Consider the following 27,747-nt stretch of genomic DNA (forward strand, 5'->3'; position numbering starts at 1 on the left):
TGTTGATGATTACTCCCTGGTTCAGTGCGGGATGCTTTACAGCTTAGAACCGGGGCTCCAAAAGCGTTTCGAGCAGCACGGAGCATATGAGATGTTCCAAGAGCTGAAAATGGTTTTCCAAGCTCATGCCCGGGTCGAGAGATATGAAGTCTCCGACAAGTTCTACAGTTGTAAGATGGAGGAGAATAGTTCTGTCAGCGAGCACATACTCAAAATGTCTGGGTTACACAACCGCTTGTCTCAGCTCGGAGTTAATCTCCTGGATGACGCGGTCGTTGACAGAATCCTTCAGTCGCTCCCACCTAGCTACAAGAGCTTTGTGATGAACTTCAATATGCAGGGGATGGAAAAGACCATTCCTGAGGTATATTCAATGCTGAAATCAGCGGAGGTGGAGATCAAAAGGGAACATCAAGTGTTGATGGTGAATAAAACCACTAAGTTCAAGAAAGGCAAGGGTAAGAAGAACTTCAAGAAAGACGGCAAGGGAGTTGCCGCCCTCGGTAAGCAAGCTGCCGGGAAGAAGACAAAGAATGGACCGAGCCTGAGACTGAGTGCTTTTATTGCAAGGGAAATGGTCACTGGAAGCGGAACTGCCCCAAGTACTTAGCGGATAAGAAGGCCGGCAATACCAAAGGTATATGTGATATACATGTTATTGATGTGTACCTAACCAGCGCTCGTAGTAGCTCCTGGGTATTTGATACCGGTGCGGTTGCTCATATTTGTAACTCAAAGCAGGAGCTGCGGAATAAGCGGAGACTAGCGAAGGACGAGGTGACGATGCGCATCGGGAATGGTTCCAAGGTCGATGTGATCGCCGTCGGCATGCTACCTCTACATTTACCTACAGGATTAGTTTTAAACCTCAATAATTGTTATTTAGTGCCAGCTTTGAGCATGAACATTGTATCTGGATCTCGTTTGATGCGAGATGGCTACTCATTTAAATCCGAGAATAATGGTTGTTCTATTTATATGAGAGATATGTTTTATGGTCATGCCCCGCTGGTCAATGGTTTATTCTTAATGAATCTCGAACGTGATGTTACACATATTCATAGTGTGAATGCCAAGAAATGTAAGGTTGATAATGATAGTCCCACATACTTGTGGCACTGCCGCCTTGGTCACATTGGTGTCAAACGCATGAAGAAACTCCATGCAGATGGACTTTTGGAGTCTCTTGATTATGAATCATTTGACACGTGCGAACCATGCCTCATGGGAAAAATGACCAAGACTCCGTTCTCCGGAACAATGGAGCGAGCAACCAACTTATTGGAAATCATACATACTGATGTGTGCGGTCCAATGAGCGTTGAGGCTCGCGGTGGCTATCGTTATGTTCTCACCCTCACTGATGACTTGAGTAGATATGGGTATGTCTACTTAATGAAACACAAGTCTGAGACCTTTGAAAAGTTCAAGGAATTTCAAAGTGAGGTTGAGAATCAACGTGACGGGAAAATAAAGTTCTTACGATCAGATCATGGAGGGGAATATTTGAGTCACAAATTTGGCACACACTTAAGGAAATGTGGAATTGTTTCACAACTCACGCCGCCTGGAACACCTCAGCGTAATGGTGTGTCCGAACGTCGTAATCGCACTCTATTGGATATGGTGCGATCTATGATGTCTCTTACCGATCTACCGCTATCATTTTGGGGTTATGCTTTGGAGACTGCCGCATTCACTTTAAATAGGGCTCCGTCGAAATCCATTGAGACGACACCGTATGAATTATTCTTTGGAAAGAAACCTAAGCTGTCGTTTCTTAAAGTTTGGGGATGCGATGCTTATGTCAAGAAACTTCAACCTGAAAAGCTCGAACCCAAGTCAGAAAAATGCGTCTTCATAGGATACCCTAAGGAAACCATTGGGTATACCTTCTACCTTAGATCCGAAGGCAAGATCTTCGTTGCCAAGAACGGGTCCTTTCTGGAGAAAGAGTTTATCTCGAAAGAAGTAAGTGGGAGGAAAGTGGAACTTGATGAGATGACCCCTCTCGAACCAGAAAGTAGCGCGGCACAAGAAAATGTTTCTGTGGTGCCTGCACCGACTGGAGGGGAAGTTAATGATGATGATCATGATCAAGTTACCACTGAACTTCGTAGGTCCACAAGGACACGTTCCGCACCAGAGTGGTACGACAACCCTGTCATGGAAATCATGTTGTTGGACAACGGTGAACCTTCGAACTATGAAGAAGCAATGGCGGGCCCAGATTCCAACAAATCGCTTGAAGCCATGCAATCCGAGATAGGATCCATGTATGAAAACAAAGTATGGACTTTGACAGACTTGCCCGATGATCGGCGAGCGATAGAAAATAAATGGATCTTTAAGAAGAAAACGGACGTGGATGGAAATGTTACCATCTATAAAGCTCGACTCGTCGCTAAGGGTTATCGACAAGTCCAAGGAGTTGACTATGATGAGACCTTCTCACCCGTAGCGAAGCTGAAGTCCGTCCGAATCATGTTAGCAATTGCCGCATTCTACGATTATGAAATATGGCAAATGGGCGTCAAAACAGCATTCCTTAAAGGCTTCCTTAAGGAAGAATTGTATATGATGCAGCCGGAAGGTTTTGTCGATCCTAAGAATGCTGACAAGGTATGCAAGCTCCAGCGCTCAATCTATGGGCTGGTGCAGGCATCTCGGAGTTGGAACATTCGCTTTGATGAGATGATCAAAGCGTTTGGGTTTACACAGACTTATGGAGAAGCCTGTGTTTACAAGAAAGTGAGTGGGAGCTCTGTAGCATTTCTCATATTATATGTGGATGACATACTATTGATGGGAAATGATATAGAATTCTTGGAAAGCATAAAGGCCTACTTGAATAAGTGTTTTTCAATGAAGGACCTTGGAGAAGCTGCTTACATATTAGGCATCAAGATCTATAGAGATAGATCGAGACGCCTCATAGGTCTTTCATAAAGCACATACCTTGACAAGATATTGAAGAAGTTCAATATGGATCAGTCCAAGAAGGGGTTCTTGCCTGTATTGCAAGGTGTGAAATTGAGCACGGCTCAATGCCCGACCATGGCAGAAGATAGAGAAAAGATGAGTGTCGTCCCCTATGCCTCAGCCATAGGGTCTATTATGTATGCCATGCTGTGTACCAGACCTGATGTAAACCTTGCCGTAAGTTTGGTAGGAAGGTACCAAAGTAATCCCGGCATGGAACACTGGACAGCGGTCAAGAACATCCTGAAGTACCTGAAAAGGACTATGGATATGTTTCTCGTTTATGGAGGTGACGAAGAGCTCGTCGTAAAGGGTTACGTCGATGCTAGCTTCGACACAGATCTGGATGACTCTAAGTCACAAACCGGATACGTGTATATTTTGAATGGTGGGGCAGTCAGCTGGTGCAGTTGCAAGCAAAGCGTCGTGGCGGGATCTACATGTGAAGCGGAGTACATGGCAGCCTCGGAGGCAGCACATGAAGCAATCTGGATGAAGGAGTTCATTGCCGACCTAGGAGTTATTCCCAATGCATCAGGGCCGATGACTCTCTTCTGTGACAACACTGGAGCTATTGCCCTTGCCAAGGAGCCCAGGTTTCACAAGAAGACCAGGCACATCAAGCGTCGCTTCAACTCCATTCGTGAAAATGTTCAAAATGGAGACATAGATATTTTAAAGTGCATACGGATTTGAATGTCGCAGATCCATTAACTAAACCTCTTCCACGGGCGAAACATGATCAACACCAGAACTCTATGGGTGTATGATTCATCACAATGTAACTAGATTATTGACTCTAGTGCAAGTGGGAGACTGTTGGAAATATGCCCTAGAGGTAATAATAAAATGGTTATTATTATATTTCCTTGTTCATGATAATTGTCTATTGTTCATGCTATAATTGTGTTATCCGGAAATCGTAATACATGTGTGAATACATAGACCATAACATGTCCCTAGTGAGCCTCTAGTTGACTAGCTCGTTGATCAATAGATGGTTACGATTTCCTGACCATGGACATTGTATGTCATTCATAACGGGATCACATCATTAGGAGAATGATGTGATGGACAAGACCCAATCCTAAGCATAGCACTAGATCGTGTAGTTCGTTTGCTAAAGCTTTTCTAATGTCAAGTATCATTTCCTTAGACCATGAGATTGTGCAACTCCCGGATACCGTAGGAATGCTTTGGGTGTACCAAATGTCACAACGTAACTGGGTGGCTATAAAGGTGCACTACAGGTATCTCCGAAAGTGTCTGTTGGGTTGGCACGGATCGAGACTGGGATTTGTCACTCCGTATGACGGAGAGGTATCTCTCGGCCCACTCGGTAATGCATCATCATAATGAGCTCAATGTGATTAAGTAGTTAGTCACGGGATCATGCATTACGGAACGAGTAAAGTGACTTGCCGGTAACGAGATTGAACGAGGTATTGGGATACCGACGATCGAATCTCGGGCAAGTAACGTACCGATTGACAAAGGGAATTGTATACGGGATTGATTGAATCCTTGACATCGTGGTTCATCCGATGAGATTATCATGGAGCATGTGGGAGCTAACATGGGTATCCAGATCCCGCTGTTGGTTATTGACCGGAGAGTTGTCTCGGTCATGTCTACGTGTCTCCCGAACCCGTAGGGTCTACACACTTAAGGTTCGGTGACGCTAGAGTTGTAGAGATATTAGTATGCGGTTAACCGAAAATTGTTCGGAGTCCCAGATGAGATCCCGGACATCACGAGGAGTTCCGAAATGGTCCGGAGGTAAAGATTTATATATAGGAAGTCCAGTTTCGGCCACCGGGAGAGTTTCGGGGGTTACCGGTATTGTACCGGGACCACCGGAAGGGTTCCGGGGGTCCACCGGGTGGGGCCACCTATCCCGGAGGGCCCCATGGGTTGAAGTGGCATGGGAACCAGCCCCTAGTGGGCTGGTGCGCCCCACCCAAGGGCCCAAGGCGCCTAGGGTTGGAAACCCTAGGGGGCCGTTGCCCCCCCTGAGGGGGCATGCGCTCCCTGGTTGGAAACCCTAAGGGGGCCTTTGCCCCCCGAGGGGCCGTCGCCCCAGGGGCCGCCGCCCCCTTCTAGATGGGATCAGCAAGGGGGCATGCGCCACCCCTAGCCCCTATATATAGTGGAGGGGAGGGAGGGCAGTCGCACCTTTTTTTAAGCCCTGGCGCCTCCCTCTCCCTCCCGTGACACCTCTTCCTCCTCTAGTAGCGCTTGGCGAAGCCCTGCTGGAATCCCGCTGCTTCCACCACCGCGCCGTCGTGCTGCTGGATCTCCATCAACTTCTCCTTCCCCCCTTGCTGGATCAAGAAGGAGGAGACGTCTCCGCTCCGTACGTGTGTTGAACGCGGAGGTGCCGTCCGTTCGGCGCTAGGATCATCGGTGATTTGGATCACGACGAGTACGACTCCATCAACCCCGTTCTCTTGAACACTTCCGCTCACGATCTTCAACGGTATGAAGATGCACTCTCCTCTCTCTCGTTGCTAGTTAATCCATAGATTGATCTTGGTGATGCGTAGAAATTTTTTAATTTCTGCTACGATCCCCAGCAGTCGGGGCCCGGCGATCGTTTAGATTAGGTTTACAGTAGGTTTTAGTATGGTTTGTGTGAAATATGTAATGAATTTCGTCCAGTTTATAGGAAAAGTTCTCGAAATGTAATGAATTTGATCCGGTCAATTTGAAATTTGCTTTGTTTGCACGAATTTCGTCCGGTTAGTTCATATAGTTGTCGAAAGGTATGCAGGCAGTATTGGATGGTATCCACCAGTGTCCTCGGACAGATGCCGGTGTAAATTTGAGGGCCAGCGCTGGAGATGCCCTAACTATCATGCTATAATCCCTAAGAGTGCTCCATTATTTCGCAGGGAACAGTTATCCCTCGATCAAAATCAGATCCGCCGTGTTTCGCACTCCTCCCATGTAAGAGTGTAGACTCTTGCTTACATAAAAATGGAGCAAGTGGACGGCACTGTAGCACGTCATATCACTCAAACTAGCCCGCCTAACGCGCGGGAAAGCACCGCCCTCGTCATTTTGTTCTGGATTTCTATCAATCGATCGCACGAAAATGTTACGCTTTGCAAGTTCAAAAGGAAAAGGTGGCACACTTACAACTCGTACGCGTCGCGGTCACGCCGCACCCCCGAAAGTCCGGCTCACACGCCGCTCACCAGAGGGGACACGCGTTGTCTTGCATTTTCACTGACATGTGGGACTGCAATTGAATAAACCGTCGATAGCCGAAATCTAATCGCTCGGCGGGCGTCGGCTGAGAGGAGAGATACGGGGGAGGGAGAAGAGATCGCCCGCCCGCCGTGCACGGACTCCAAGAAATATGTGGTGATAATGTGAGGTGGGCCATGCGGGAGTCCGCACCGCTTCCAAGCCCGCTTCTTACTGCCCTGGCCCACCAGAACCCCTCCCCCACCCCACCACCTCCCCGCGCGCGCTCCCCCCTCAGAGGCCAGGTGCCCGCATTCATAGCAAGTACTACCAGTAAAATTCTGGGCTATAAAGGGCATGTACAATGGTTGATAAGATAGTCTTATCATAAGTCTTGCATGTAATTTAGAGATGACAAAAAAACACGTGTACAATGGATCATCTCTTAGCCTTATCTTCAATAACTAGTTATTCCTAAAACATGGTGAAACATATTGTGCTAAGAGATCATCTCTTGTCTTCTCGACAAGCCCGCTTATGTGGAGGAGAGATAGGCATGGACAAAGTCAAAAGGAGTGGGATCTGCAGGAGCTCGTCTCTACACGTGCTCCTAGGTATAAAAAACTAATTCTAAAAAAGAGGCATAAAAAACAATTGTGTCTAAAAAAAGAAAGGTAAATAACGTTTGAGAGGAAATAGATAGAGAGGAAGTGAGAAAAAGTTGTAACCTTATAGTAAACACTATGGTAGTATTACATGAGGAAGGAGGGAGTGGTGCACATGCCAAGTTCACTGGGCTGCCGTGTTTCACACTCCTCCGTCGTAACAGTGGAGACAATAGGTTTCATCAAAAATAAACAATGAATACTCGTTGCTCGTCCACTATATCAGAAAGAATACTTTCATTCGCCGACATGTGGGACGTCGACCATCCTGGTCCACTTGCCATGCACAAAATTATCCTGGTCCACCCCGGTCGTAGCGCAGGCTCAACCTTTCCCACTATAAGTTAGTCAGACGAAGGAACCATCATGACTTTGTTGAATTCCTCTTCTTCAAGAAAACTTACTCTAGCCGCAGTACTGCTACCACACGCGAAGAGTGGATGGCACTGTACCACGTCATATCACTAAAACCCACTAGGCCAAACTAGCCCGCCTAGGATTTGTACTCCCTCCGTTCAAAGTTAGTAGTACAAAGTTGACTCATCTATTTTGAAACAGAGGGACGTCTCTGTACTGCTATGATTTTGTGTTGTACGTCTCTGTACTTTTGCTACGATTTTCCTAACCTATGAACCAAATGAGGCCTGAATGTATCCGTGTCGACTATTGTCTGATCGATCGCTAAGCCTACAATTTTAGGAGCTTGGGCTATTGGCCGATCGACGACGGATCAGTATAAGCGTACCACGAGCTCATCAGCCCCAACATTTCTCTTCGGTGAGTGTTTTGCAAGTACTATAGCTCGCACAGTAGCTAGCCTACTAACACCAAGAATCATCAAATAAGCCCTGCTGATATGATAAACAGTTCAAACTTACATCTAAGCATGCCATATATTACATCAAAAGCTGGTGAGGATACATCTGTTTCCATAACTCGGAGAGGGTTCGCATGATTCACTATCAAACAAAAGTAGCAAGTACCGCCCACACAAGACAGTGCACTAGCCCTAAGATGGTTTGATAACATGCATCGTTCTGGTAATTAAACACAGGGCAATGCAAACTACCCTGAAGGATTAGCGCGACCAACTATTTCTTGTCATCGATCTCTCGGGCAATGACCACAACACGGACAGCGGCATGGGAATCGATCTCTGGGGCGATGTCCACAGGACTGACCGCGACATCGAATCGATCTCTGGGGCGATGTCCACAGGATGGACAGCGGCATCGGAATCGATCTCCGGGGCGATGCCAACAGGACGGACCGCGATATCGAAAATGATCTCTGGGGCATTGTCCATAGGACGGGCCGCGACATCGGAATCATCAAGGACGTCCACCGGCACCTGCACAACCCTAACATATTAGCAAGCACATTGCAAATAATCAAAAACCACAACTTTCGTATACCATTTTTTACCTTGTGCAGCTCACCGGGGGATCCCATCCCTCCGGGGGCCATCTCCTCGTCCTCGATGGGGGCCATCACCTTGCCAGGGGAATACTGCTTCTCAACGGCGACTATCTCCTCAAACTCGGTCTTGAGCCGCGCAAAGGTGGCCATCAGAGTTTCTGGGGTAGGCACGGTGGGGCCCTTGCTGTTCTTCCAACTTTCTTTGAGGAGTTCGTCCGCCAACGTCGTCAACTCTTTGGCCAGTGCTTGTTTCTTGGAGTTCTTCGTCTCCATGGGTTGGCCCGCCAACATGGTCAACTCGTTGGTCGGTGCTCGCTTCCTGGAGATCGCTGTCTCCAGTGGGTTGTCCGCCGGCAACTCTTTGCCTAGTGCTCCAGGATCCATCAATGAACTGACAAACAAAAAGCAATCGAAAGGAAACCACAATCGCAATGAAAACGGGAAAAGAATAGGCTGTGAGAATCGGTCGGTGCTTCGCAAAAAGAAGATTCTTGGAATGAAAATATAGCAGCATCACTGATTCGCCCACCTTTCCTTCGTCGGTACAGAAGAAAAATGGCAGAAGTGAGTAGCCTGGAGTGAGGTTTTCTTCAAGAAAGGGGAGAAAGGGCTTCAACGAGCGTTCCAGTGAAATGATGGTTGCTTCGTCCAGTCCAACTTCGAGGCCACTTTACCACTGCTGGTAAAGGTGTGGGTTTTGTGATATGACGGGTCATGACGGCCACACCGGGGTGACCGGTGAGTTTCGACTGTAGCACCTCGCTGTGATTTGGTGGATGGCACGCGGGCCCGGATGCTTTGATGTCCCGCATGTAGATAGAGCGGCTAGTCATATAGGAGTGGTCAATATTGTGCACCGCGACCAAGGCGGAGAGGAAAACGAGAGAACTACGTAATTAATGCATGAGTTTAATTAGGGTAGTTTTGTAAAGTACGAGATACATTCCTCCAATCGCAAAATGCCTTGGTTGATGAGATTTGAGATTTGAGCCCTATAAACCGGAAGGGAGATTTGAGATTTGAGATACTGCACGCGGTGTAGTCTAGTCACTTGTTGGAATCTCTAGAAAGACTTATACCGCATGATTCTTTGCTTCTTCTTACTACTACGTACTACTTCGCCGACATGTGGGACAGCCAGCAGCATCCGGGTCGACGTAATACGTGTCATGCACCAGATTAGAGTGCGGAACGGAAGGGGGGCATCACCCCGGTCGATGGCCAGCCTCGACGCGGAGCAGTCGGTGCACCGGGAAGCGGCGCTCTCTCGGCCGTCGCGCCGCTTCAAAGCCGGCGCCAGTGAGAGGTCGCCTCCGCTCTGGCCGGGCATTAATGCGGCACTGACGCTCCAGGGCGACGCTGACCGTTTCACGCGGGAAGCGCGCGCTGGCAAGGGAGTATAGGTTTTGAACCGTTTCATGTGTAGTACTGGTAGTTTGCAAAACTACTCAATTATTGCACTCAGTTTCCTAAGAAATTGTGGTAAAAAACGTTACTCCACAGCCCGCTTCCCTTCTCCTTCCTCTTCCACCGCCCGCGCACGTCCGCGGGAAGCGACCGGTCAACCCTTATATAGGAGTGCTAGCACAAAAAGATGCATGCATGACCACTAAAATTTCCAGATTAAACAGCCGCTCCGGCGGGAGTATGGCGTATGTTGTTACCTTCGGCCGGGCCATGGCTACCGGGCGACGGCGACCAGAGAAGAGGCGGCGGGAGGGGAATGAATGCAGCTACTGTTTGGGTTCGCCGTCCGGCTTAAATAAATGCGCAGCATCACGTGTACCCGCGGGTGCACAAATTGTAACATACGTGTCTGCTTAAGTGGGCGTCACGTAACTGGTGTGTGTGTGTGTGTGTGAGATTCTGAGAGACAGAGTGCGTGTGTGCGACTCTACTCTTCGGACATGTACTCAACCTTTTGCATCGGGATATAAGTATAATGGTATTTACTTTAGCTAGTGATTTACGTGGCCATGTTAACGTGGTTGTGTAAAAAAATGTCACTTCCTGCTCGTGATTTGCGTTATATAATTACAAGCAAGATGCTCGTGCATTGCACGGAACATCAATATGCATTTTTTTACAAAACACATGTTGTGATTTACCCATGCAGGAGTAATCCCATGTGTAAAAACTAATGATATTTCGAGAATTTTATCGGAAAACTGGTATCTCGAGAATGTCATCGAAAAAATGAAAGATGAGAGATAAGGTGAGGAGGAGTGGAGCGTGGTGGTGACTGGTGGTCGGAATGGGCGGAGGCATGGGGATGGACGGCGCCGGCAGGCGGCAGCGGCCACCATGCTTGATTGTTCCGGAGACTTTCTTTTTTAATTGCTCAGCAATGAGGTGTGGGAGATAAGGATGTGGAGAGAGGTGCGGCTATCTTTTGTAAAATTATCATAGTTTGCTTTCTATCCGTCAGATATAGATCAGACGGTCTATATTACAAGATGGCAGGCACACCATCATCGCCAACTCGGTTTTTTATAAGGGTACAAATGATAAGTTTGCTAACTACTAAAGTAAAGTGGAATTTGTCCATGTTATACAAGTAAATTAAGGTGATTGTTTATCATACGGGTAAGGGTGGATGAAGGGTGGTAGGAACAAATGCTCCGCCTAGAGCATGTGTGTGTGAGATGGAGTCTCAGTGTGTGTGTGTGTGTGTGGGAGAGAGAGAGAGAGAGATGGAGTCTTAGGTGTGTGTGTGCGTGTGTGTGTGATGGAGTCTTACTGTGTGTGTGTGTGTGTGTGTGGTGGGTGGGTGCGTGTGTGTGTGTGTGTGTGTTTGTTTGTGTGTGTGTGTGTCGCGGGGTCTTCGGTGGCGGATGTAATTTAAGTGTGCATGGCTTCATCATAGAGAGGTGATGTGTATGGCAGAGGCCACCAACGATGGGGTGCGAGAGAGAAAATGCCCGTAGAGAGGGAAGAGAAGGTGTGTGCGCGTGAGAGTAGTCGACATCGAGAGAACGTGTTTGTTCGAGAGACACCAAGGAAGACTACTATATATCGATGGTGCATGTAGGCGGGAATTAAACGAAGGGATGGTCTTATTGGTTTCGGGGATATAGGGGAAGAGTGAGAGGGGGGGTAGCTACAAGGAGATTGTTAAGTGTGAGTGTGTGTTTTACCCATCCAGGCGGAAGTTATGTGCACACAAGAAGAGAACGATTCGATGTGGCGTTAGGGTTGAGGGTAATTAACTACGTATGGAGACATAGAGACCTTCAACGTGCATGTGTGAGAGGTATACATGTATACGTGGGATGTGTGTGTGTGCGCGCGCATGATCGAGATAAAAGAAAGAAGACATAAGTCATAAGCTAAGATCAACGACATGGGAGAGACGGATCGGTATGACAATATGCATGCATGCGAGAATGCAGGGAAGAAGGCCCGACAATTGAGCATGTGTTTTTGTCTTTAAGAGATAGTGGCGTGGGCTGGAGCATGCATCTATGGCGAGCAGAGGGAGTGAGGCACAACGATTGTGCAAAAGAGATCAACCTATAAATGAAAGAAGGTTGATGGAGAAACAGATAAATAGAAAGATAAAGATGCTAGCTAGTGTGCGTTAGAGATAGGAGTCGAGTGGATCAGAAGGCTGAGTTATGGGTGTGGGTGTGAGAGAGATGAAGAAAGGGTGCATGTGACTCACATACAAACAAATATCGGAGAGAAATGAGATCCCGAGAGACGGAGTTTTGTGTCTGCGAGAGAGAAAGATATTTCAAAACGAGAGTGATAGCTAGAGAAACATATGAGGGAACGCAAGATATCTCTAGGGAGAGACAGTGTGTGTGAGCGACATGCAAGAGAACAGTGGAGAAATATGAGACCCTGGGAGACAGAGTTTGTGTTTGTGTGTGAGAAAGAGATATTTAAGAGGAAGAGTCGTAGGTTCTCATACCTAAGGAGCGAAAGACATCTCTGTATTAGGGGTGTGCGAGTTGCACACAGGGGAATAGTAGAGAGAAATGAGACCCCGGAAGACAAAGTTTTGTGTTTGTGTGAGAGAAAGAGATTCCACATGGAGAATCATAGTTAGAGACACATAGCAGGGAGCGAGATATACTTAGAGAGAGATAGAGTGATGAAGGTCGAGGGAGAGAGTACCGTCAGTGTGTTACGAAGATAAAAGATCATTGTCGACATACAGGTAGCACGAGAGATACCCGAGAGACGATGAACGCGTATAGGTCTAGAGAGATAGTCCTATATAAGCATGAGTGATAGTTATATGAGACGAATATCTGGATTAAATGGGATTCAAATATTTAAACTGGAGATCACGACATCGATAATATCATAACGCAAATTGGTGTATCAAACATGCATATTCATTTGAATTTCGGGACACGTGTAATGTTATATAGTTTATCAATATTGGTGATCCATAGATTCTTTAATTAGAAACAATGCATGGTTTATATGCAATTAATGTCTAAACGGGATACACTATATGTTGCGTGTGTGAAACACATTATACATGTTTGAGAAGTAAAAAAACCCGCATGAAACACACATTAATTGGAGACAGTTAGCGAGGAATGCATACATTGGATTTCAACATAAAGTGGTTTCAAATATTTGAAAATCCAAATTGATGGATACAACCTTATGAATCTGAGATCATGCCATTTGTAAACCATATTTATGTATAAAGGGTGTTGTGCTTTTGAAAGTATATATAAAAAATGATGTATATAGAATTTTATTCCAATCGAAAATGGATCCCGCCCGAAAAAAATAGAATACAAACGGGATTCGAATTGAGTTGGCACGGTAAACGTGCACTCTGCAAAATTTGAACGAAGCGGGGAAAGTCGCAGTAACCGCCCGAAACCAAAATCTGCGAGATGGAAATTACTACTGCCTATCCCTGCCACGCAAAGCCTATCTGCTCGATTTCTATAGGTTTCGATAGGGGTAGGTTTGTAATTTCACTCAAACGTGACATAACCGCCTCTCACCCGGATTCATACACGGTGGGCGCCAAAACACAGTGTGTCCTCGGCCGAAATCGACTCCCTCCCCGATTCATACACGGTGGGCGCCAAAAACAAACTCTCGTCGGCAAATATTCGGTGTATGCGAGATTACCGTCCTATCCCCAACCGACTAATATTGCTGTGATGTAGGAAATTTGAAACGGGGGCTAAGTTTGTAAATTTCCTCGCATTTGAGACAAGCGCGCCCTGAAGACATGGTTCCCCCTTCCTCTCCACCTCCATTTCCCCATTCGTACTCCGTGGGCGCCAAAACACCCTCTCCACCCCAGCCTCCTCCGTCCGCCACCCCATCCACCGCCGTCCTCCTCCACCATGCCGGAGCTGATACCCCGACGCCGCCGTCCATTACAAGAGATCGACCTCTCTCATCCACGGCTTCGGACCGGGATCCTTGCATCCCGTCCTCTCGCTTCATCCCCGCCGTCGTCCACCTTGCCGGCGCCGCTCCTACGACCGTCTCGTCCACCGCGCCCCGCCGCCACCGTCTACCCTCCTAGATCTGCTTCCACGCCGCCGACAGCCATCGCTACCGCAGCACCGTCAAATTCTCAGCAGATGCATACACGGCGCCGCACCAGAGGCGGTACTCTTTCGTATCTGCTCAACTTATTTATCGCAGCAAGAAAATAGATCGCCACTGCTTTACTCTGATTTCTTGTCCATCACTTACTTGCTAGTTGAGAGCAAACATTGGTTGCGAAGTTGCCTTTGTCCGGTTTGCACCTTCAGATCCGCCATGGCACGCTCAACACTATACTCCCAATGCTTATGGTTTTCCCCTTTTATATTCCACACTAGTTAAATCACAGTAGACTAAATTTCAAAATTGGGTCAGTCGATTTTTCAGAGCTCGCCAGAGTTCGCCGGTGCGAACGAAGGGGCTCGGGTGGGGACTTTGGTTGGGGGCGGTGGTGGGGCCTCGCCGAACGAAGGAAACTCGACGCGGGTGGGGGCGGGGGTGGGGGTGGGGGTGGCAGAGGAACACAGGCGGTGGGGGCCGATGGTCCGGCCAGCAGCCCGTGCGGTGTTCTGTATGGGAAGAATCAGAGACGAGGAAGAAGAAGGGTTAGGAGATGTAGGATCTTCATCCAACCGCCTGAAATGGTCGACTGACCCAAATGCAGACATGCCTTTATATTCAGTACCATCATTGTACCTGTTAGCACTGCTCCTGAATCCATCAAGCTAAACAACGTGTCACTCATAATTCCAAACTTGTTGTTCAAGTACGAATCTGATATGATGCTGATATTACTAAAACAGATAACATTTAATTGGTCAGCTAATGTTCCTACTTTACTTTCGAAAAAACACGTGCACCACATATAGAGAGACAGCAGTGAGTTGCTTTCTTAATGCGCTCTGGTTCATCATGTCTGGGCACTGCGCAACGAACATTTTATTATCCGAAATCTGCTTGCTCTTCTTTACCATGTTCCTCTTCCGTTCACCTTTAATAAGTACTCTCTCCGTTCCTAAATATAAGTCTTTGTATAGATTCCACCATGGACTACATATGGAGCAAAATGAGTGAATCTACACTCTAAAATGTATCTGGATACATCTGTATGTGATCCATAGTGGAAATCTCTACCAAGACTTGTATTTTGGAACAGAGGGAGTATGGTAGTAGTACAGTATGTTCCTTGTAGTGAAGATAAGCAGGGACATTTGCAGTGTAGAGGTCTATACGGTCGGTTGGTATGGACACTTTGAACTCGTCGGACATCTTTGATTCGTAGGATTTTGTAAACATGGGAATATGATTTGTAGTGGCCTGCCCACTTGAATCCTATAAGAATAACAAGAAAATGCGGGGAGCTGTGTCGCCTTTGAGAGTTACACTGATATTAACAGTACCGCACCTTCAGTTGAAGAGAGCTGGTATCCGAAGCCTTTCTAGCCGTACCGGCAATACTAGCACATATATTCCAGCAAGTTCCACTTTGCTGATTTTACTATGATGCTTATGGTTTTCCCGTTATATCTACACTATGATCTGTGTACCTGCTTTGTGTCGCACTAGCAGCAGACCACTCTTGAAGCTAAACACCGCAATGACTTACAAAATTGGCACCAAGGCATTGAGTGCCATTCTGGATGCAATGAAACTCATACACTCCCCACCTGTTGACTCTTGTTCAGAATATGATCCTAATGACTCTTGTTCAAAATTGCCACATATAGAGAGACAACATGGAATTGCATTTCTTTGGGCGCTATGATTCATCATGAGTGGGCAACCAACATTGTATGCAATTAAGAGGAACCTCAAGAATATGCTTCCTCTTCTGTTCTTTAACATGTTCCTATTTTGTTATTCTGTATTTAGTACATACAGTATGTTCCTTGTCAGGAAGGGGAGCAGGGACATCTGCAGTCAACAGCTGATAGAGCTGGCATGTACTTGATCGATAGGCTTTCAATTACTAGCGGCAATACAACACCGTATTTTCAAGCCAGTTCCACTTTCCCGATTTATATATCGTGGTTATGGTGTACCCCTTTTATGTACACTATGATCTGCCTAGTTGCTGTGTGCTCTTGCTATCATGGTTTGGCAATAAACTCTCTATACAGTACATTTTGAACCTATCATCTGCCAACTATCCTACTTCTGGAGCCCATTTTTTGTGTACTTGTGCCAGATTATATAAATGCACGCACCATATTACATCACACATGAGCTCTCTCATCAGAATCCAGTGATAGCACACAAGTGTTTATAGGGGCGCCGCTATATTAGAATATTCTCTGCATTACAAAGATAATCTCACAACTATTTATGTTTTCATGGTTCTTAGATATTATATGTAATTACAGTGAATATGAGAATCCGCGCATCAGAAGAATATTGTGGAACACTGCAATGACTTGCAAAATTGGCACCAAGGCATTGAGTGCCATTCTAGATGCAATGAAACTCATACGCTCCCCACCTGTAGATTCTTGTTCAGAATATGATCCTAATGACTATTCTAACCTCGAGGAGTCAAAGGCAGATGGCCTGTCATGTTCACCCATCAAGGTGCCTGCTCTAATTTGGAAAGGTTTTATTGATTGCGCGTATCTTGCATATGTTGTCTTGCATTTCTTCTACTTTGTTGCACCGCCATCTGCTTAGTTTACTCATCATATATGTCGAGATGTCATGCCCATCCATTATCAATACATATTCCATCTGTCATCATACCATGTTTTTCCACTCAAATGCTGTTCTTGTGCATCAGACATCAAAAAGGAAGAGGGTGATTGCCGAACCTGAAGGAGCACCAGCAAAGTCCTTGAAAAATGTGGTTGTGCCAGAGAAATCAGACAGCACCCCACTTATATTGGCTGTACAATCAGTGATACAAAACGTAGGACCGACTCCAGCAGACTGTACCCATACTTCACTGGCCACACCACTAGCCCCACCACACAGGACCTGCACTCCAGCAAAATGTATGCCGATTTCAGTTGCCATAGCACCAGCCGTACCACAGAAAAATCCCACTCCAGCAAAAAGTACAGCAAGTCCACCGGCCGAAGACCTATCCCAACTGCAGAGACGGCCAATTCCTGCAGATTGGAACCCCATTCCAGTTATTCCCAGTTTAAAAGACAATGCTTTCAATGTTGTTAGGGACTACGTGCATACATTCCCATCATTGGAAGATTATAGTGAAGGCAAACACCATTTTCACATCTTCCTGTCCCACTTACGTGTAAGTGATATTATTCATGGTGATTATTTTCCTATTTTCTGCTGATTGAACACATCAATGATTTACATTACATTGTTGTAAGTAGGCAAGGGTCAATCTGGATAGTCATGACGAGCAAAGCTTGCTTGCGCTTTTGAAGGAAGCATTGCAACAGTATTGGTGTTACCTGAGGAAATCACACTTTGATGGCAAGTCTATAAACGAATTTCTGGTGAAGTCTCCTGTGCTAAATTTAGAAGACATTGAATGGAAAAACAATGTTATGCACTGGTCTCGTTCCGAGGATGAGGTACTGTCTATGATATCGCATGACAATTTGAACTTCTACTTTTCCGCATGTGCCTTACGGATCTTTTTTGCAGAAAATCTGCTCGAAAAAGAATTCCGGTTTGAAAAGAACAACATGATATCGCAAATATGCTTCCCGTTGCTTTGCTCTTGTTAGTACCTGTTGACATGTATCACTGTACTTGCATACATACCTGGTTCATTATGTGACAGCAGTACGCATGATAGCTTGCTTATCAATTGTTCGCTCCAAATTATCTGATCTGTATGAATGGTTACATTAATGTAGAATATATCCAATGCCAATGAATTTTTTTAGCTCTGCATTGTTCTTGTAAGTACCTGCTGTCCTTTATCAGTGTACTTATATTGACACGTAGTTGTTCATGTATCATCACTCTGCAGCTTATTTTCCTTTGCCCTCCATTTTCTACACATAAGATCTATATTTACTCTTACCATAAGGTTGGATAACACCGATGGTACTGAAGAAGTTTAGCTCTGCATTGCTCTTGGCTATACCTTTTGCCTGTATCGCTGTACTTACATTTATAGATACTTGGTTATGTAGCATCACTCTTCATCTTATCTTAAATATTCTCCATTTTTTCTTATATTGTCACATCTATATTTACTCTTAACAAAATGTAGAATAAAGGCAATGTTTATGAAGAAGATTCTGTGGTAAACTTCTTGAATTGCCCCCCCATCAGCATGGACAAGGGCTTTATAGAGCATGCCTTCACCAATAATGTAAGTTTGTCCTTCTCAAGCCTTCAAACTTTGTTGTGTATATTTGGTTAGGCATGACTGCAACAGCTGTTTATTTTTTGTGTTTGCATCAAATTGCATGTTTAAAGTTTATTATGTACTCCAGTTCATAAACAAAAGTTTGTCCTTCTCAATTTAAGTTTTCAGTTGTACAACCAAGTTTCTTCTTCATACCATGTAAATTAAACTATACAGAGCAAGTGATCTTATTTTGGCAATCTGAAATGGGATAAATTGACAGCACACTAACCATTGATACTTATGAGTTCTTGATCTGTAATCCAGTGGTGTCATGAAGATGCCAACTCCTTCACAATGTCATTTCCTGCCATGTCTTGACCTGAACAATACCATATTGTGTTAATGCTATTTTAAACTGTGTCACTTTATTCGTTAGTAAGAAATGTGATGAATTGTCAGCACTGATACTTGTATGTGAAAAACCTGTCATCTGTCTGCTTTGTTTATCTTTCAGAGTGAGGAGGATATAAGTGTCAAACAAGTGCAGTCTCACCAGCTTGCTCAGCTGCTTGCGCTGCAGCTCCCGAGCAGGGCTAACCTTTCTTGAACTCTATTGAAGTGCTGCCGGTTTTGTATATTATTTTGTCGGCGTGTTTAGTTGCACTGGTGGCGATCTTTGATGCCCAGTGTATGTAATCTGCTGTCTGCTTGTGCTTTATTATCATAGTGGCGAACTTTGATGCCCAGTGGATGTAATATGCCGTAATTTCTTTATTGTATAGTCTAGGTTTTTTTCTTATTCGCGATGCTGCAGTTATTTTACTGTATATATATCCCGTCTTCGTAGTAAACCGGCCAAACCGTGAAATTACGGTACATAATTGGGCCGTCATGCAAATCACCATGTATGATCCACATCATAGGCCCCATCATCTTGGTCCGTTAACATGCCTAAATGTAAACTGGCCCACTAGTAGATTCAGGCCTTTAATAGGCCGAGTAAACCGCCGGCCCTATTTTCCCAAGAAAACTCAATGGGCCTTTAGGAGGCTGAAAAGTAGGTTTGGCCTGAAACGTGCCGAACAGCTCACGGGCCGGCAGCAGGCCGAAATAGACCCTGGCCCATGAATGGGCCAATCAAATCATGGGCTTATAACAGGCCAAAAATGTCTCGGTCGTTGTTCGGCCTAATCAGATTATCAGCTGCGAGCAGGCCGGATGCAAACCGGGCCGTAGTTAGGCCCAACTATATGACGGGCTTTTAACAGGCCGAAATTAATATAGGGCCGAAATGTTAAACGGGCCCTTAACAGGCCGAAACTAATATCAGGCCAAATTACTAAATGTGCCTTTAGCAAGTGGGCCCAAAAGCATAGCGTCAAGTTGACGGGCCGAATCTGATATGGGCCATAATTTAGCCCAAAGCGTCTTAAAGGGCCGGACTAGATCTGGGCCGTAATTTGGCCCAGAACGTGGTAGGCTTTTAACGGGCCGGATCTCATATGGGCCATTATTAGGCCTGGAACGTGGCAGACCATTAATGGACCGGATCAAATATGGGCCGGCATTTGGCCCAAAACATGGCAGCCAGTTAATGGGCCGGCCTACTAGGGTCCTCAAAATCTTGTTCGCCTACAGCTGGGCCAGCCCATTAATGTCGGCGAAATCTCGTAGGCCTTTAGCTGGGCCGGCCCATTATGGTCCACAAAATTCTTGTGGGCCTTCACCTGGGCCGGCCCATTATCGCCCACAAAAATCTTGTGGGCCTTTACCTGGGCCGACCCATTATGGCCCGCAAAAACTTGCGGGCCTTCAGCTGGGTCGGCCCATTATGGTCCGCAAAATCTTGTGGGCCTTTAGTTGGGCTGGCCCATTTAAACTTTATGGGCCACTTTTGGGCCGGTCCACGTGTTAACATAACATAGGCGCATCTCGCCCATTAGATGAGTGACACCTGTGTCAACACGGAGCTGACACGTGTTTCCTACAGCCAATGATGATTTTACACGTGGAAAATCCCCATTGGTTTGGGCTGTTAACGGGTTATCGGATCCAAAATCGGGCCCGATAGCTTAACGGTGTTCCGTTACGGTGGATGCCACGTGTCGATCACCCTTGATGAAAGCACTTCTGTGACGCGCGATTTATTATCATGGAAGTGGAAACTTCGTGATGATAATTTTGGCAATGTCATGGAACACTTCTACGACAGCACATGTATGACTATCTTGATTCTGTCATAAATTTGTCATGGATGTACATGCATGACAGAAAACGTGACCTACTGTGACAAACACATATCATCACGGAAGTGTATTTTTTTGTAGTGCTGAAAGGATCACATTGGTCGGCAACGACGGAAGTGAAAATTTTGGTTCATTAATACCACAGAGTTCGGGAACTCTCCCCAAACTAAATCCTCAATATTTTCCTCCCACATTGATCGGAGGTGAGGTTTCGTAATCATGATAAGCATGACGACCCAAAGAAAGGAACCGATAGCGCGACTATTTTCTTTGGAAGATGTTTCTTACGTTAAAACGTAATATAACATATCTCTCCGTGTACCTTTGTTTATAAAACCGTATGGCCGGATTGCCTTGTTTTCCATAAATCTTTGCCCTTATAACGGCTTTATAAAGTAGGAAAACACTCCTCGGCTACTGGCCGATGAGGTTGAAGCTGATGGTCGGTCAACAAAGTTTTGTACAATGTGGATCCGAGCATTAATGATGTAAAGTACTTGGATACATAGAGTCATTGCAAATAATTTGTGATTTTACTATGGATATCGATCCTTAATTCGGCCACCCGTGCCCACATTAAGGCTCGGGGGCTACTGGGCTTCGGGCGCATTATTTATAAATATTAAAGGGGCACATCGATTCCCTGATCTGGTGTTGCCACCCGACCAGTGGCTCGGGGGCTACTGCATTGCCTATTCAATGTAGAAAATTCAAAGTGCTCAGTGTTCGGCTTGACCGAACTCCAGGCAAACGCGTCTTCGGACTTATCCGACATCAAGCTAATGTATTACGGCAACTTCTCAAGACCCTCTCTCAAGGGCCCCGTTCGCCGATCACTATTTCCTCTAATATATTACACCGCGTTTCTATTCCTAAGTATGCTGCCGAGCTGGGAATTGATCCTCAGGCCGATTTCACGAATCGACCAGAGTCTCAGGGGCTACTGAGAAAAGCGGTTTGATTTTATCCTTCAGGTGCATCCCAGATATTATGCCAACACGCACCTTGAGGGCTATTGGCTATACATCTCGGCAAAGAATACATTGCACAAATCAGAATTAAATTCATAAAAATCAGCTCATGGCCGAGGTGATGCTCGGATATAGTTCGGCGTTGGTGCTCGGCTGCAAAAGATAGCTTGGAAGTAGTCCGGCATAAAGCTCCGTTGCAAGTGGCTGGCTCCATAGAGGGCATCTCCGGCATTAAGCTTGGTTTAACCTCCTTCAAACTTTTCAAACTAAGGTGATCTATGACACCTTGGATATAGTCCGGCGTTGGAGCTCGGATACAGTCCGGCGTTGGAGCTCGGATACAGTCCGGCGTTGGTGCTCGGCTGCAAAAGATACCTCAAGGCAGTCCGGCGTTGGAGCTTGGATGCAAAAGGACACCACCGCACGGGAACAGCTTCAAACCCAAGGTGTGGCGTAAAAAATTACAAGGCATTGATAAAGGCCGAAAACTTGAAGGTCTCCTCGGATGACCGACGTGTGAACTCTTCGGATTTAGCTCGGCGATCCTCAAGATCGAAGATGGGAAGATTTGTTGAACTAATTTTCAAGACCGACGACTGAAGATGAAGAACAGTTTGGAAGAATCGAGGAGCGTCCCCAACTTGAAGACCGGTTCAGGGGGCTACTGAAGGTGTCCTGGACTAGGGGTACTCACCACGTCGTCTCCCGACCAGCTGGATCGGGCCGAGGACCCCCATGGCGGTTCACTATTGGGCCAGCTCGGACAGCCCATGCCGCATATAAGAAGGATTCCACAAGACTTGGCGCCCAAGCCAAGGACTCCCCTAAAACCCTAGGCCTCCGGTGTGTTGTATAAACCGAGGCCAGGCTAGTCAATCGACAATCTCATATTCATTACTACAATCTCGTGGTAGATACATGTACTCTATACTACACCCATATGAATACAATCAAAAGCAGCATGTAGGGTATTATCTCTTCGAGAGAGCCCGAAGCTGGGTAAAACCCCGTGTCCATGTTACCATCACTCCAAGATGCCTAACTTAGGACCCCTACTACGAGATACGCCGGATATTGAACCGACAGTCGCGGCTAGCCACAACGGTCAGTGTGGCTACCCGGGAACAAGGGCGGCGAGCCGGGGAGCTTCGGCGTCGGTCATGTGGCTCTCATCCCGTGTGCGCGCCAGCATTTCATTCAGGTCGAGACGCGAAACATAAAAGATGTGATGGGGACGAAGAGGCGTGATCTCCCAATCGCGTGTGCACCGCGAGGTCAAAACCAACCGCGATGATCGAACGTCAAACAACACAGAAATGACCCGTTTGACCAGCATTTGATGTGTCAAATAGAAGGAGATCGAGCGAGCCTCCTGGAGCCGAGTCTCCCAATCACCTTATAGGTTAGAATGAGTTGGGGTCATAGTATTGCATTACATGAGCTGGGGTAAAGCACGATAGGAGAGAAAAAGGCCTGCCACCGCTGTCCGCAGATGGTAACGTCAACCGTCGGCGCCGAGAAGGTAAAGGTCGTGGGAGGCGTTGTGGTGACGGTGTTGGGTTACCGCCTGAGTCTCCCTAGCGAGTGTTGCGGGAGCTGCCTTGTTCTCCGTTGTCGTTCAACCTTGTGGTCACACTCGACGATGAGAATCAGGAACTTGGAATAAAACATGCTAGCGTAGCCTCTTTTCTCAATCCAATATCGTTTTATATAAAATTTCATCGTCACTTATTGGCCAATACGCATTATGCATGCGATTTTTCTAAGGTGGCTGATGTTGAGCTCTCTTCAATAAATAAATTTCTTAATTTAAAAATTGATTGACCCATTAATGACTATATAATCCTATCAACAAATGACTATATAATCTGATACAAGAGTTAATGACTAATCTCTTCCTCCGGGTTTATTGGATCATAAATTTTTACTAAGAAAATACACGTTAGCTGGATGTAAGTTGCCTGAAAATTAAATTTGTGTCAATCAACTTTTCTGACCGTTGATTGATGCTTCAAGATTCGTGCTTTTTTTTCTGCTATGTGATATGTCTTGTTTTGGGCTGGAAATTTTTGATTGGCCCCTTTATTTTGGGTCTATCAATTCCTTAACAGTCTGGCCCATTAAGCTGTGCAACCCAACATGCTCTATGTCGCCCATCTGATGACCAGGCCCTCCCTCTCTCCCTTTGTTTTTTCTGTTTTCTGTTTTTATGTGTTTTTTTGTTTTTGTTTTCTGTTTTTCTTTATTAGTATATTATTATTTTTATTTTCAGGTTATTTTTGGAATGTTAGGTGAGTTTAAATATATAGGCACAAGTACTATACAATATGTGCAAAAATTGCAATATTATATGATTATTATTTTGCATACCAAAGAGTGCAATTTCAATGCAAATTTGTGTGCAAGTTTACTAAAATATTTTATTTCTTCTTAGAGGGTAACACCAACGTCACTATTTCATTATTCCTTATAAAACTTCACTGTTTTGATTTATTTTTAGTTTTAGTTTTAATTTCTACTTCCTTTAAGAGTAGTACCAATGCCAATATTTCATTCTTAGGAAACTCTTTTTTGTGTAGATCGTGTGTAAATTATTTTATTGTTTATTTTAGATTTATTTCATTTTCTTTCTTCTAAAGGGTAATACCTAAAAAAATCATTCTTTATTAGAAAACTTTATTATTCTGATTTTGTTTTAGTATTTTTTTCAATTTCTTTCTTCCTAAAGGGTAATATCAATGCGACAAATTCATTCTTCTTACAAAAAAATCATTACATTGATTTTTGTTTTGCTTTTGCTTTTATTTTATTTCATCTGTACGGGTAATACCAATGCCACTAATTCATTCCTTCTTACAAAACTTTCACTATTATATGTTTATTCTTGCATATTATAAGAAAATGCAATTTCTGTGTAAATTGTATGCAAATTTTCTCATGGTTTGTTTTAGTTTTTTTTTCATTTTTTTCTTGAAGGGCAATAGTATGGCCACTAATTCATTCTTTCTTGGAATGTTTTTTATTTTATTTTAGTTTTTATTTCATTTTATTTCTTCTTAAAGGGTAATACTAATGCCACTAATTCATTTTTCCATAGAAAACTTAATTATTTTGATTTGTTTTTAGTTTTTTTCATTTACTTTCTTCTTAAAGTGCAATGAAAAATGCCACAAATTCATTCTTCCATAGAAAAATTAATTATTTTGATTCTACTTTTGCTTTAATTTATTTTATTTCATCTTTAAGGGTACTACCAATGCCACTAATTCATTCGTTTGTGGGAAACATTCTTTTGCGAAAATGTCACTATTATATGTTTCTTCTTGCATATTATAAAAAGTGCAATTTCTATGAAAAAGTATGCAAATTTTGTCATTGTTTGTTTTACTTATTTTATTTTTCATAAAGTATCAATGCCACAAATCCATTCTTTCTTAGCAACTTTGTTATTTTTATTTTCTTTCTTCTTTAATAGTAATACCAATGCCACTGATTCATTCCTTCTTAGGAAACTTTGTTTTCGCGATGATTCTATTATTATATGCTAGTACTTAAATGTGTAATAGAAATGCGTAATTTCTGTGTAAAGTATGTGCAATTTTTGTTATTCTTTGTTTTTTTATTTTTGTTTCTTCTTGAAGGGTAATACTTAAATGTTTTGATTTTTAGGTTTTATTTTAGGGATTTTCTCGAATATGTTTTTATTTTAGGGATTAAACGAGTCCGATTAATTTATTTCTTAAACCTTGCATTTTTGCATATGTATGCATGTAGTCCTATAGTCCTATCAATTCATCCAGGAAAGCTCAGGTGAGTAGACATGCGAGTAATGCTACATTTGTTGAAAACGTAGTAATTTCAAAAAAATTCCTACGCACACGCAAGATCATGGTGATGCATAGCAACGAGAGGGGAGAGTGTTGTCCACGTACCCTCGTAGACCGACAGCGGAAGCGTTATCACAACGCGGTTGATGTAGTCGTACGTCTTCATGATCCGACCGATCAAGTACCGAACGTACGGCACCTCCGAGTTCTACACACGTTCAGCTCGATGACGTCCCTCGAACTCCGATCCAGCCGAGCGTTGAGGGAGAGTTTCGTCAGCACGACGGCGTGGTGACGATGATGATGTTCCACCGACGCAGGGCTTCGCCTAAGCTCCGCAACGGTATTATCGAGGTGTAATATGGTGGAGGGGGGCACCGCACACGGCTAATAGATCTCAAGGATCAATTGTTGTGTCTCTGGGGTGCCCCCCTGCCCCCGTATATAAAGGAGCAAGGGGGAGGCAGCCGGCCAAGGGGAGAGGCGCGCCATAGGGGGGAGTCCTACTCCCACCGGGAGTAGGACTCCTCCTTTCCTTGTGGGAGTAGGAGAAGGGAAGGGGGAAGGAGAAAGAAGGAAGGGTGCGCCCCCCTTCCCTAGTCCAATTCGGACCAGAACATGGGGAGGGGTGCGGCCACCTTTTGAGGCCTTTCTCTCCTTTCCCGTATGGCCCATTAAGGCCCAATACGAATTCCCGTAACTCTCCGGTACTCCGAAAAATACCCGAATCACTCGGAACCTTTCCGAAGTTCGAATATAGTCGTCCAATATATCGATCTTTACGTCTCGACCATTTCGAGACTCCTCGTCATATCCCCGATCTCATCCGGGACTCCGAACTCCTTCGGTACATCAAAACTCAATAAAACTGTCATCGTAACGTTAAGCGTGCGGACCCTACGGGTTCGAGAACTATGTAGACATGACCGAGACACGTCTCCGGTCAATAACCAATAGCGCGACCTGGATGCCCATATTGGCTCCCACATATTCTACGAAGATCTTTATCGGTCAGACCGCATAACAACATACGTTGTTTCCTTTGTCACCGGTATGTTACTTGACCGAGATTTGATCGTCGGTATCTCAATACCTAGTTCAATCTCGTTACCGGCAAGTCTCTTTACTCGTTCCGTAACACATCATCCCGCAACTAACTCATTAGTCACAATGCTTGCAAGGCTTATAGTGATGTGTATTACCGAGTGGGCCCAGAGATACCTCTCCGACAATTGGAGTGACAAATCCTAATCTCGAAATACGCCAACCCAACAAGTACCTTTGGAGACACCTGTAGAGCACCTTTATAATCACCCATTTACGTTGTGACGTTTGGTAGCACACAAAGTGTTCCTCCGGTAAACGGGAGTTGCATAATCTCATAGTCATAGGAACATGTATATGTCATGAAGAAAGCAATAGCAACATACTAAACGATCGAGTGCTAAGCTAACGGAATGGGTCAAGTCAATCACGTCATTCTCCTAATGAGGTGATCTCGTTAATCAAATGACAACTTATGTCTATGGCTAGGAAACATATCCATCTTTGATTAACGAGCTAGTCAAGTAGAGGCATACTAGTGACACTCTGTTTGTCTATATATTCACACATGTATTATGTTTCCGGTTAATACAATTCTAGCATGAATAATAAACATTTATCATGATACAAGGAAATAAATAATACTTTATTATTGCCTCTAGGGCATATTTCCTTCAATCTCCCACTTGCACTAGAGTCAATAATCTAGATTACACAGTAATGATTCTTACACCCATGGAGCCTTGGTGTTGATCATGTTTTGCTCGTGGAAGAGGCTTAGTCAACGGGTCTGCAACATTCAGATCCGTATGTATCTTGCAAATTTCTATGTCTCCCACCTGGACTAAATCCCGGATGGAATTGAAGGGTCTTTTGATGTGCTTGGTTCTCTTGTGAAATCTGGATTCCTTTGCCAAGGCAATTGCACCAGTATTGTCACAAAATATTTTCATAGGACCCGATGCATTAGGTATGACACCTAGATCGGATATGAACTCCTTCATCCAGACTCCTTCATTTGCTGCTTCCGAAGCAGCTATGTACTCCGCTTCACATGTAGATCCCGCCACGACGCTTTGTTTAGAACTGCACCAACTGACAGCTCCACCGTTCAATGTAAATACGTATCCGGTTTGCGATTTAGAATCGTCCGGATCAGTGTCAAAGCTTGCATCAACGTAACCATTTACGATGAGCTCTTTGTCACCTCCATATACGAGAAACATATCCTTAGTCCTTTTCAGGTATTTCAGGATGTTCTTGACCGCTGTCCAGTGATCCACTCCTGGATTACTTTGGTACCTTCCTGCTAGACTTATAGCAAGGCATACATCAGGTCTGGTACACAGCATTGCATACATGATAGAGCCTATGGCTGAAGCATAGGGGACATCTTTCATCTTCTCTCTATCTTCTGCAGTGGTCGGGCATTGAGTCTTACTCAACTTCACACCTTGCAACACAGGCAAGAATCCTTTCTTTGCTTGATCCATTTTGAACTTCTTCAAAACTTTGTCAAGGTATGTGCTTTGTGAAAGTCCAATTAAGCGTCTTGATCTATCTCTATAGATCTTGATGCCCAATATATACGCAGCTTCACCGAGGTCTTTCATTGAAAAACTCTTATTCAAGTATCCCTTTATGCTATCCAGAAAT

Source organism: Triticum aestivum, chromosome 2D (assembly GCF_018294505.1).
Source record: "Triticum aestivum cultivar Chinese Spring chromosome 2D, IWGSC CS RefSeq v2.1, whole genome shotgun sequence".
NCBI classification, from domain to species: Eukaryota; Viridiplantae; Streptophyta; class Magnoliopsida; order Poales; family Poaceae; genus Triticum; species Triticum aestivum.